At 38.7% G+C, this 12,387-nt stretch overlaps 1 long non-coding RNA gene across 1 annotated transcript; it reads left to right on the top strand.

The window, feature by feature from the left end:
* The first annotated feature begins 7,103 nt into the window (after positions 1 to 7,103).
* Positions 7,104 to 8,860, top strand: LOC139188338 (uncharacterized). The gene is made up of 3 exons (XR_011571710.1): positions 7,104 to 7,240; positions 7,838 to 7,896; positions 8,733 to 8,860. It is a non-coding gene; the product is annotated as an uncharacterized lncRNA (long non-coding RNA).
* The last annotated feature ends 3,527 nt before the right edge of the window (positions 8,861 to 12,387 follow it).

Here is a 12,387-nt window from a genome sequence, read left to right as displayed (position 1 = left end):
TTTTTGACCCGTTCGGCATCCATGCTTATTTCCGACGATTTTCACCCGTTTTTCCGACGAATTGCTTCAAGAAACCTCATGGGAAACACTCTAGGAGCCTTCCTCTACCCATTCCATCTCAAAATTGGAGAGATTTGGCTTTGAAAATGGAGAAAAACACAAGGAGGGGTGCGGCGGCTTTGGCTTCGAATCACCCAATCTCGAAGCAATTTCTTCCAACTGCCACCACCCATGGCATCCTCTTGAGGCCTAGAAAAATGACCAAGCAGTAGTTGGAGCATCAGAGTGGTTTTGGAGGTCGAATTGAAAACACCCATTTCTAGGGTTCTTCACGGATTTGGTGAAATTGAAGTGTTTCCAGGCCAAATTGGCCTTTTCCTCAGGTATAAAGTTTACTCTACTCATTGAGATCTTCAATTCTGTATTTTTTGAGAATTTTTGGAAATAGTTGGATTTTCCGGCGAGCCGGGGCGGCCGACCGCCACCCACGGTGGCCCGTGCGGCGGCGCATGGCCAATGGCCTGCCAATGTCATTCTTAGCATGTGTTTAAGGTTCTAGGTTCAGTTTTGATAATTGATGGACTTAAATTGAGTAATTGAACCTAAGTTCGTTTCGATTCGTGGTTAGGTGAAAATGTGAATTAACGATCCGACCGTTGGATCGTCACCAAACTTTGATACGTTGTAATACGTAATATTTGAGGATTATAAGAACTTACGGATTGGGAATCTGATTTATGGATCTTTCGGAATTGGAGTTGTAAGTTCATAAAATAAAATGTTAACCGTTACTTGGTTTTGGAAATTGACGGAGATCCGATCGTTGGATGGTAATGAAATTTTAGGATGTTGTCCTAGAGGTATATTTTGGACCTCTGAAAGTTATGGATTTGAAATCTGAGTTGCAGATCTTCCGGATCGAACTACGTAGTGACGTGTTTTATATAAGTTATATATTCTATCGATATGATTTCTGAGGTTGGATTTGATTATTGTTCTAGGCGCCGATCGTCATGACGCCTTGATGTGTGGTGCTAGGGAGTTGTTGGGAGAACTCCAGGTGAGTGGGTAGTATTTCTTTTTTTACCTATATACTATCGATTTTCCCAGAAATTGAATTTAAATGAAAGTATGTTTTAAAATGCCATGCATACATATACATGAAATATATGAATTGATAATTGATGCATATATATATGTGAATTGACGCTGTGGACGCACAGGTGAGTATCAGGTGAGTTTTATGTTATTCATGTGAATCATTGATGATGTGAATTGTGTTGAGAGCTCATAACCTGCAGCCCTGGTGTTAGTGCTTATATTATTCACCGCACTGCACGCTCATCTTGGATCCAAGTAGGTTCATGTCGTACAGACCGATTGAGGGTTCCGACATGCTAGTCCTACAGACCACTAGAGGTGGTTCCGACTAGTAGGTAACCTTAGATTATGTGCACAGATGATTGATGAGAGAAGCACTAGAGCGTATTCTTACACCATTCTTATCGTACAGACTACTTTAGGTAGTTCCGATTTATGTGCAGAGTAGTGCCGTACAGGTCACAGTGGTGACTCCAGTTGGATTGGATATTGAGCTATAGAATTAACCGTACAGGACCAACTGCAGGGTCTCCGGTTGATTCCTTATTTCACCTGTTATAATGTTGCATCCTTATTAAGTTTTGATGCATAGCATGGCATATTTTTCTTGGAAAGTGTTAAAGATTTGTGATTTGAGTTTGAGATTAATTATGGTCATATATATATATACTATTTTCTGGGAAAGTAAACAGGTTTTACAGCGAGGGGTTAGAAATGTTTTCGAAAAACTTTGTTTTACTGACCCACTCAACTTTGTTTTGCGCCCCTCCAGATTCAAGTTAGCAGAGCTTTGGTGGCCACGAGGAATCCAGCGGTGTTCTTACAGAATTCACAAAAGTAGGACTCACTCTCTGGTGTTTTATTTTAGTAATTGTATTTTTTTAAAGCTTCCGAACTGTGTAAATGGTTACGTCACTCTCACGTGACGGCCATCATGCCCTCCTTCGGGACGGGGTGTGTCAACAAATGTAAATGTTCGATCCCCAAACTCTTTCGTGATGGACATAGAAGTTCGATCCACGAATTCTTGCGCCACAAATTCTCATAGCGAGCCACGTAGTTCGGATGAGCCTAATTTCCCTGATATAGTAGTTTGGGGGGAAATTATTGCCATTGTGATTCAGTTTATTATCTAAGGGAACCTTTTGAGACTGGTTATAAGGTAAATTTGAATCACTTTAGGGAAATGAAGAACCTAAGGGAGCAGATCGATGGCTTAATCATTTGGGAAAAGACGTTTCGGATTATGCAAAGTCAAGGGAATCTTCCTCCCGACAGGTGGGTCGAGATGACTACCTAGTTTCTGAGTGTTGAATCTGCATTCTGATGGAGATGGGAATGTTATCCGATGTTATCGAAAGAACAGCTGTTTGGAAGTCGTTTAAAGAATTGTTTAAGGAAAAGTTCATTCCTCCGGCATATTATTATAGAGAGTTTACAGACTTGCCTTGTTTCCATCCGGATGTTGTTGCTAATCCGGTCAAGGTGTTATGTTGTTTTTGGCTGGATAATAAGAAGAAGTGGCGTTCTTTGGCGACCACTATCCATTGTACTTTTTACCAGGAGTTTGCGAGATGTTGTTGAGCATTGAGGACTCTGAGAACATGATCAACAAGAGTAAAGAGGAATAAGAAAAGAATGAGAATTAGAACAAAGACGATAAAGTTAAATATCCGTCATATCAAGGACCTCGGAAGACTCAGAGCTTCAAAAGAAGTGAAACTAGAGCTAATTTTCCCAGCTGAGGTTTTAGTGTCACTAATCAGAGGCGAAGTGATAGATTTACTAGTGATCCCAGATCTCAGAGACAAGGTGACTCTGGTAGAGGAAATTTATCTTCGTACCGTAGGTACAATATTAGGCACTTTGGAGAGTGTGGGAAGTTGTGAATGTGTTCATGTGGTTAGATGAGACATAGAGGTATGAATTGTCCCTAGGATCAGTTGTTACCCAGCAGTCTTCCTTGACATATTACTTGGAAAATTGATGAGTAAGTCGTACAGGTCACTATAGGTGACTCCGACTTATGTGCTAACATGGATGGTCGAGCTGTAGACTCAGCCGTACATGTCATTCTAGCTGACTTCGGCTGATATAATTCTTATTATTGACGATGTTGCCAAAGGAAGTAGTGAATGAGCACGATTGAGGCGTATATATGTATTTTCCCTGTGAGGAGTAAAATGATAATATTGCACCTTTAAGAATTGTTGCTTACTTATTGAGACGACAATGAATTATCGTTATTGTGGGCTGCAGACCGTAATATCCATAACTTATTTGTTGGATTCGTTAAGCAAGTAAACAGGTAGGTCATTCTATGTCGGTTATGACTATTCAGGGTGTCCAGTGATGGTGGAAGAAGTAATTATGCCAGTGAATCGTATCCCATTAGACATTGTGGATTTCGATGTGATTTTAAGCATAGATTGGTTGCATTATAATCGTGCCAATATGGATTGCTACGAGAAATCAGTTACTTTCCATTGTCTTGGATTATCAGAGGTTACTTTTGTGATTGAGCAAAGGGGAGTGAGGCATGCCGTTATTTCTATTGTGAGAGCAAAGAGATTGTTATCAAAAGGTTGACAAGGATCCCTAGCTCATGTGGTGTTGCAGGATCGTACTCCTAGTATTGTGGATGACGTACGAGTGGTAGACATTTTCCTAATGTGTTTCCGGAATGATTTACATGGATTGCCACCAGACAGAGATGTGGTCTTCACTATTGAATTGTCTCCAAGTACAGACTTTATGCTATAGATTAGTTCCTACAGAGTTAAAGGAATTGAAAATTTAGTCACAGAAATTGGTTGATAAAGGTTTCAGTCAACCTAGTACATTACTTTGGAAAACCCCAGCTTTGTTTATAAGGAAGAAAGACGGGACCTTAAGAATATGTATGGATATTAGGTAATTGAATCGGGTAACGAGTAAGAACCGTTATCCATTGCTGCGCATTGATGATTGTTTGATCAGCTTAGAGGTGCCTATGTGTCTTCAAGGAAAGAGTTGAGGTCTGATATACTCTTAAGTGAAAGTAAAGCATACTAGTCATTTTGAGTTGGTGTTAAAATGTTTGAGGGAACATCGGTTGTATGCTAAGTTTAGCAAATGTCAATTTTGGATGAATCAAGTGGCATTTTTAGGACATGTGATATCTGCACAAGGTATTCATGTAGATCTTCAATGAGTGACAACTGGGGAGAATTGGGAACAACCTCGAACCGTCACTGAGGTACTGAGTTTTCTTGGTCTAGCAGGCTACTATAGACGTTTGTAAAGGATTTTTCAGTCATTGCTTTGCCATTGACGAGATCGACTAGAAAAGAGGTTAGGTTTGAGTGGATGAAAATTGTGAACAAAGTTTTAGCAACTGAAGCATTATCTCACTCATACACCTGTTTTAGCACTCCCAGATGATAAAGGTAATTATGAGGTCTATAGTGATGCATCCTTGAATGGGTTAGGATGTGTGTTGATGCAACATGTTAGAGTGATTGCTACACTTCACGACAATTGAAACCTCATGAGATGAATTACCCTACTCATGATTTAGAATTAGCGACTATCATTTTTGCTTTGAGAATTTGGAGACATTGTCTTTATGGGAAGAAAAGTGCAAGATTTTTACGAATCAAAAGAGTATCCAATATCTGTTTATTCAGAGGTATCTTAATCTTAGGCAACGAAGCTGGATTGTGTTGCTTAGTGATTATGATTGCACGACCAGGGTGATCGTGCAAATGTTGTGGCCAATGCTTTTAGTAGGAAGACCCTAGCGAGAATTAATGCTTGGTACGATTGCCATGTTCATCTTTTTGTGGATTTGAGATCTACTGGAGTAAAGTTGGGAATGGAAGATCGAAAAGAAAACATACTTGCTAATTTTCAAGTTAGGCCTATTTGGTAGGTCGTACTCGAGACTCAAGCTATTGACGAAGAAATTCAAGAATTTATTTAAAGCAAGGAATAACAGGAAAAAGAAAGATCTCAGAGTTAGAGAATCAGATGGCAAGCTTATGTAAGAGAACAAGGTGTTTATACCTAATGTTATGGAGTTAAAGGAAGCAATTTTGGAATTTGTGTACTGTTCAACTTATACAATGCATCATGGAGGTACTAAGATGTATTATATCATTCGATCATTTTACTATTGGTCAGGTATGAAAAGAGAAATGTTTGTATATATAAATAGATGTAACATCTGTTAGCAGGTTAAAACGGAAAGAAAGAAGTCTTTTGGATTGATGTAGTTACTTCCCGTTCCACAGCGGAAATGAGAAAATATTAATATAGATTATGTGTGCAAGTTTCCTCATTCACGAGATGGTTATGATGAAATTGAGGTGATAATTGATTGGCTTACTAAATCAGCGTAGTATTCTTTAATGAAAGAGCAGTAACCTTTCCAGAAGTGCAACAGTTATTTATCTGTCTTATGGAAAAGAGATTTGGGCTTACGGATCTGTTGAACTTCTTGGGTATGTTGGTCATTTCAGTTTATTCCCTAAAGCAACGCCATAAGGCCGTGGAAAGCTGTGTCTTGTGTTTCGAAATTATTAGAATTGTGGACGGATGGTATTCAAGGCCTTGAGTTACTGGAGGAGACTACTTGGAATATTCAAGTAATTAAGTTTAACTTGGAAGTGAGCCAGGATCGGCTGAAGAGCTTAGCAGACAAACATGCCACTGACCGGACGTGTAATGCAGGAGATTGGATGTTTTTGAAATTATCACCTTGGAAAGGTACGGTTCAGGTCGAAATGGAAGACAAGTTAAATCCTAAGTACATCAGGTCGTCTTTGACTATTGAAGGAATCGGTGAAATACTTTCAAGTTTGTGTACCTTTGGGATTGGATAAGGTGTATAGTGTAGTTCATGTTTTGATGCTTCGTTACAAAGTAGCAGATTTGTCGTGTATGATTCCGTTTCAACCCTTAGAGATTAATCCGGATTTGACTTATAATGAGGAACCCATGATTATTTTGGAGTAGAAAGAGGAAGTCCTAAGAAATAAAACAGTGTACTTGGTAAAAGTTTTATGGAGGAATCATTCAGCAGAAGAAACTACTTGGGAGACAAAAGATCGAATGAGATGGATGTGTTCCAGGTTGTTTTATGGATATCGATGGATTGTAAAGATTGTGTAAATTTCGAGGATGAAATTTTTTTAAGGTGGGTAGATTATGACAGCCCGTCCCTGATTTTAAAAGTTTTAAAGTTTTAATAAAGGATTTTACAAAAATGCCCTTTGAGGTATGTGCATTATTCGAGGTTAATCGTTGTGTCATGCCATCTAAGATTTGTTTTCTTGACATATCCTCGTAGTACTCGTCGCTACGAATGTGTGGGCGCTGACGGTTCGTTATTTAGAGTTATAACGAAAAAGATTTTAAAGTTTGAAGTTTGGGCATATTATAAATTTTATTATTAAAATTTGGATGGCCCAGATTTATTGAAGAATTAAATGGATGGCTCGGATGTAAAGGAAAACAAAAATAAATAAATAAAAAGTGAAGGAAGGTTTTGTGTGTGTGTGTGCGTGTGAGGAAGGAGAAGAAGAAGAGATTGGGCAGAAACTGCCTAACCAGAGGAAGAGAGAGCAGAAGCTCCGGGAGAGAAAGGAGAGAGAGCTGACGAATCAGGAGAAGAGAGATGGAGAGGATGGCCAATCAGAACAGAGGAAAGGAGGAAAGGAGGGAGAGAGTGGCGCGGGGGATCGGCCGGATCCTCTTGGCCCGTTTTTGACCCGGTCGGCATCCATGCTTATTTCCGACGCTTTTCACCCGTTTCTCCGGCGAATTGCTTCAAGAAACCTCATGGGATTTGGCTTTGAAACCTCTAGGAGCCTTCCTCTACCCATTCCATCTCAAAATTGGAGAGATTTGGCTTTGAAAATGGAGAAAAACGCAATGAGGGGTGCAGCGGCTTTGGCTTCGAATCACCCAATCTCGAAGCAATTTCTTCCAATTGCCACCACCCATGGAATCCTCTTAAGGCCTAGAACAAAGCCCAAGCAGTAGTTGGAGCATCGGAGTGGTTTTGGAGGTTGAATTGAAAACACCCATTTCTAGGGTTCTTCACGGATTTTGATGAAATTGAAGTGTTTCCAGGCCAAATTGGCCTTGGCTTCAGGTATAAAGTTTAGTCTACTCATTGAGATCTTCAATTTTGTATTTTTTGAGAATTTTTGGAAATAGTTGAATTTCCGGCCAGCCGGGGCGGCCCGTGCGGCGGCGCGTGGCCAATGGCCCGCCAATGTCATTCTTAGCATGTGTTTAAGGTTCTAGGTTCAGTTTTGATAATTGATGGGCATAAATTGAGTAATTGAACCTAAGTTCGTTTCGATTCGTGGTTAGGTGAAAATGTGAATTGACGATTCGACCGTTGGATCGTCACCAAACTTTGATACGTTGTAATGCGTAATATTTGAGGATTATAGGAACTTACGCATTGGGAATTTGATTTACGGATCTTTCGAAATTGGAGTTGTGAGTTCATAAAATAGAATGTTAACCGTTACTTGGTTTTGGAAATTGACGGAGATCCGACCGTTGGATGGTAATGAAATTTTAGGATGTTGTCCTAGAGGTATATTGTGGACCTTTGGAAGTTATGGATTTGAAATCTGAGTTGCAGATCTTTCGGATCAAACTACGTATTGACGTGTTTTATATAAGTTATATATTCTATCGATATGATTTCTGAGGTTGTATTTGATTATTGTTCTAGGCGCTGATCGTCATGACGCCTTGATGTGTGGTGCTAGGGAGTTGTTGGGCGAACTCCAGGTGAGTGGGCAGTATTTCTGTTTTTACCTATATACTATCGATTTTCCCAGAAATTGAATTTAAATGAAAGTATGTTTTAAAATGCCATGCATACATATACATGAAATATATGAATTGATAATTGATGCATATATATATATATATGTGTGAATTGGTGCTGTGGACGCACAGGTGAGTATCAGGTGAGTTTTATGTTATTCATGTGAATCATTGATGATATGAATTGTGTTGAGAGCTCATAACTTGCACCCCTGGTGTTAGTGCTTATATTATTCACCGCACCGCACGCTCATCTTGGATCCAAGTAGGTGCATGTCGTACAGGCCGATAGAGGGTTCCGAAATGCTAGTCGTGCAGACCACTAGAGGTGGTTCCGACTAGTAGGTGACCTTAGATTATGTGCACATATGATTGATGAGAGAAGCACTAGAGCGTATTCTTACACCATTCTTATAGTACAGACTACTTTAGGTAGTTCCGATTTATGTGCAGAGTAGTGCCGTACAGGTCACAGTTGTGACTCCGGTTGGATTGGATATTGAGCTATAGAATTAACCGTACAAGACCCAACTGCAGGGTCTCTGGTTGATTCCTTATTTCACCTGTTATAATGTTGCATCCTTATTATGTTTTGATGCATAGCATGGCATATTTTTCTTGGAAAGTGTTAAAGATTTGTGATTTGAGTTTGAGATTAATTATGGTTATATATATATATACTATTTTTTGGGAAAGTGTACAGGTTTTACAACGAGAGGTTAGAAATGTTTTAAATGAAATGTTTTCGAAAAACTTTGTTTTACTGACCCACTCAACTTTGTTTTGCGCCCCTCTAGGTTCAAGTTAGCAGAGCTTTGGTGGCCACGAGGAATCCAGCAGTGTTCTGACAGAATTCACAAAAGTAGGACTCACCCTTGGGTGTTTTATCTTAGTAATTGTATTTTTTTAAAGCTTCCAAACTGTATAAATGGTTACGTCACTCTCACGTGACGGCCAGCATGCCCTCCTTCGGGACGGGGTGTGTCAACAAATGTAAATGTTCAACCCCCAAACTCTTTCGTGATGGACATAGAAGTTCGATCCACAAATTCTTGCACGACGGATATAGAGGCCCTCACAGTAAGATTTTAAAATTTGTTTTTTTAAATAATTTATTATTTATTTAATTTGTTTCCTTTTAAATGTTACTACTATTGTTTTATGTAAAAAATAATTTAATGAAATTAAAAATATAAAATGTGAAGAAGAATATTAAATTAAAAAATTATTGAAAATGTAGATGCAATGGAAAAATGTATTTTTAAATTTGAAAACTATTTAAAACAAAACTAAAAAAGTAGTCCTCAATGTCACAATCACTGGTTGATGGTGTTGCTGTTGCGTCGGGGGGCTGAGAGGTCGTAGCTGCTGGATTGGGGGGCTGAGAGGTCGTAATTGTTGCGGCGGGGGGTTATGAGGTCGTTTCTGGAGGTGATTCAATGTTGGGGAAGTGAATGCCAGAGATTTGAAGTGCGCGACGAATTTGGTTCATCAAATTATTTTGGGTCGTAATCTGAGACTGCTGGGCGGCAATTCGCTCCTTCAGGTCCGCAACTTCAGATGTAAGGGTTTCGACCTCTTTTGATCTTTGCCTAGAGGATGAGGCAGACGGGCCCGAAGGCGAGCTTCCAAGCCCTCTGTGAACATTCCTAGGCCGACGACCGAAGGTCCAATCGAGTGTCTATCATGATATGAAAACTAGCATCCTTAGAGGGAAACACCCTCTCGATCGGGGTCTCTACGGGAAGCTGGGAACGGTATGGCCCTTCTCCACCATGGTGGACTAGAAAAATGAAATAAACAAATTAATTTGAATATACATGTAATTAATATTAATACTAATTGAATATTAAAAAATTGAAATAACTTATATGAAGCTGCTCCATCAACTCATCCCCAGGCCGAACGTACACTTCCTCGAACATGTCAATTTCTAGAAACTTTGACCCCCCTGAAAACTTTAAAAAGTGTTAACATTGATTATCAATTGTGTAATAAAGAGTAAATAGATTGAAAACTTAAAATAAATATACACCTTACGTCGCTCTTCCAACCTATAAGAGAAGCGTCGTGAGCCGAATCGGTGAAGAAGTTTCTTCTTTGACCAATTGATCGAGTTTGCCTTCACTTTTTTCTGTTGAATTAAAAAAACATATTAGTTTAGATATTTATAACAAATGAATGAAAAAATGAAAATTTTTGAAAATTTTATAATATGAGGTATTTCTCGTCTTGAAAATGGTCGCAGACCCACTGCCATTCATCCCGGCGGTCCACAAACTTTATTGGGCACCCAACTACTAGAGCGACTTCCAGACCATCATATAGCTCATAATGAAGGTCGCTCTTTCATTGAGTGAACATCCTGGAGCAAAGTTCGTTGATGTACTGCATTTGATTGACATCGAGGTTGGAGAGCTCATAGTGATGCTGCAAAACTCAACATATAAATAGTAGTTAAAATTTATAATCTTTGTATACTTTAATAAAAATTTAGTATTTAAGGTTGAAAATACTTACCGATAATTCACGAAGAACGACTTACTTAACTTCAGGTGGGACAACTTTCCATGACTCCTATAACTTCACATTGCGAGTCAGCAACAAGTTTTGGCTTCCAAGGCTAGGTGTGCCAACTTCCAACTTAAATCGTTTATAGTAGTGGTTCTACTAATATAGAGAGCATCTATTTTTGGGATTACACAAATTGAATACAATAGAGGCAAAACACTTAAAGTGAAGTTCTTAGTAAGTTCGTTCTACTTAATGGGAATGTGATAGTTTTGAAGGTTCAAGCATGCCTACATACTAATGTCAATGTTGCTTTGACCATCATGAAATCAGAAGCGAGCTTACCCATGGACAGAGCAAGCTTACCTGCCTGTGACCCCTCTCCATGGATTGAAGAAGCCTCACCAGATTGTTGAGCCTCCTCAGAACTCTAGGGCCGTCGATGAGTCCGCCAGGTGCTTAGTACAGGATGCGTCACCAAAGAAGTCGATGACACAGGAGCCGTAGACACTGTTGGCCCCAAAGGCATGACTGGAGGGACACTCGTCGTGCCCATATTAGGTGTGGAGGTGGCGGCAGTACTACCTCTTGGAGAAGGTGTCTGACTGCCCTTACTAGCTGCCAGCCGGTTTGATATTAAGTTCGACATCTACAAAAACAAGAAAAAAACGATCATGCATCTGTTTAGATATCATCTTATTATATGCATTTCATTTCACATATATAAGGTGAATGAAAGCATGAGATGTCAATAAAAAAAGAGTATTGCAAGGAACAAGTTTATTCATAAAAACTAACAAACAAATTGATCCATCTACAATGACATATATGATGCAACAAATATATTGAAGGGAAATCAAACGATAACATCAAGGTAGAATCCATTAGCAAACCCTAGAATCCACTAAGAATAATTGAGAGAAAACTCACGTTTGTCATGAAAAACCCTAGAAGGTCTTAACGATCAAATAGGAAAGAAATAAATAAAATCGTAAACAAAGTTCCAAATACTAAGGTAAAAAACTTGTAAACAAATTATGAATGGAAGACAGTTACAAAACTTGAACAAACTGACAGCAACTGGTACCATGACAGTTACAAAACTTGTTGCATCCCTAACATGTGTAATGCAAATGTGAATGAGGCTAAAATGTGTGATATAGTAGCTCAATGTCTTATCAAATGGGATGACTGTGGTTAAACATGGAGCTCAATTGCCAGCCACCAAATAAAATGAGAACTTATAGCAAAAGCATTCTCAAAGTGACATGAATTAATTCCAACTAATTATCAAATGCATGCCATGACAAAGTTAACACCAACATATTATCAAAACAATAATCTGCAAACACGTTTGGGCATACAACATTTTTATGCCTAAAGAAAAAATAGAATGAATAATTGCTTAGATGGATGGCAGCTTCAGAACTAGGTAGCTCCTAGACTTTATTTTTGTTTCCAATAGTGCACAGAAAAATCACCATATATTTTGAGATTAAAATGGAATGGGGTTTTGTCTACATTTTATGTTTTCTTTTTCATTTTTCCTCCCCGAGGGGTTCGATAAGGCAACAGTTGGAATCTGCATGGTGAAAATTAGTGAGGTTTTCCTAGATTTAGGGCCATTATAAAAGGCAGAACTACATGTTCTTCAACCAAACAATTAAGTTAGAAGTAGCATTCCTAAATATTGAACACTTAGGGCACGATACACTAAGAAAAGAGGGCATAAAAGTAAAGTACATAGGTCAACAAGAGTGAACGGCTCTGATGCCAAGTTGAATTAAACATGGTAAAATACCAAAAAATATATATCACAATATTTGGGAATTTTTTGTATATTCATTAATCTCCAAAGACTCATATATAGAAATTACAATTGGTATTACATATATACTACGTTAATGTGGGATAACATATTACTATTTACACTTTAACTGA

Source organism: Malus domestica, chromosome 10 (genome assembly GCF_042453785.1).
Source record: "Malus domestica chromosome 10, GDT2T_hap1".
NCBI classification, from domain to species: Eukaryota; Viridiplantae; Streptophyta; class Magnoliopsida; order Rosales; family Rosaceae; genus Malus; species Malus domestica.
Note: the sequence above shows the minus strand (reverse complement) of the source record. Positions and strands in the feature narration are given on the sequence as shown.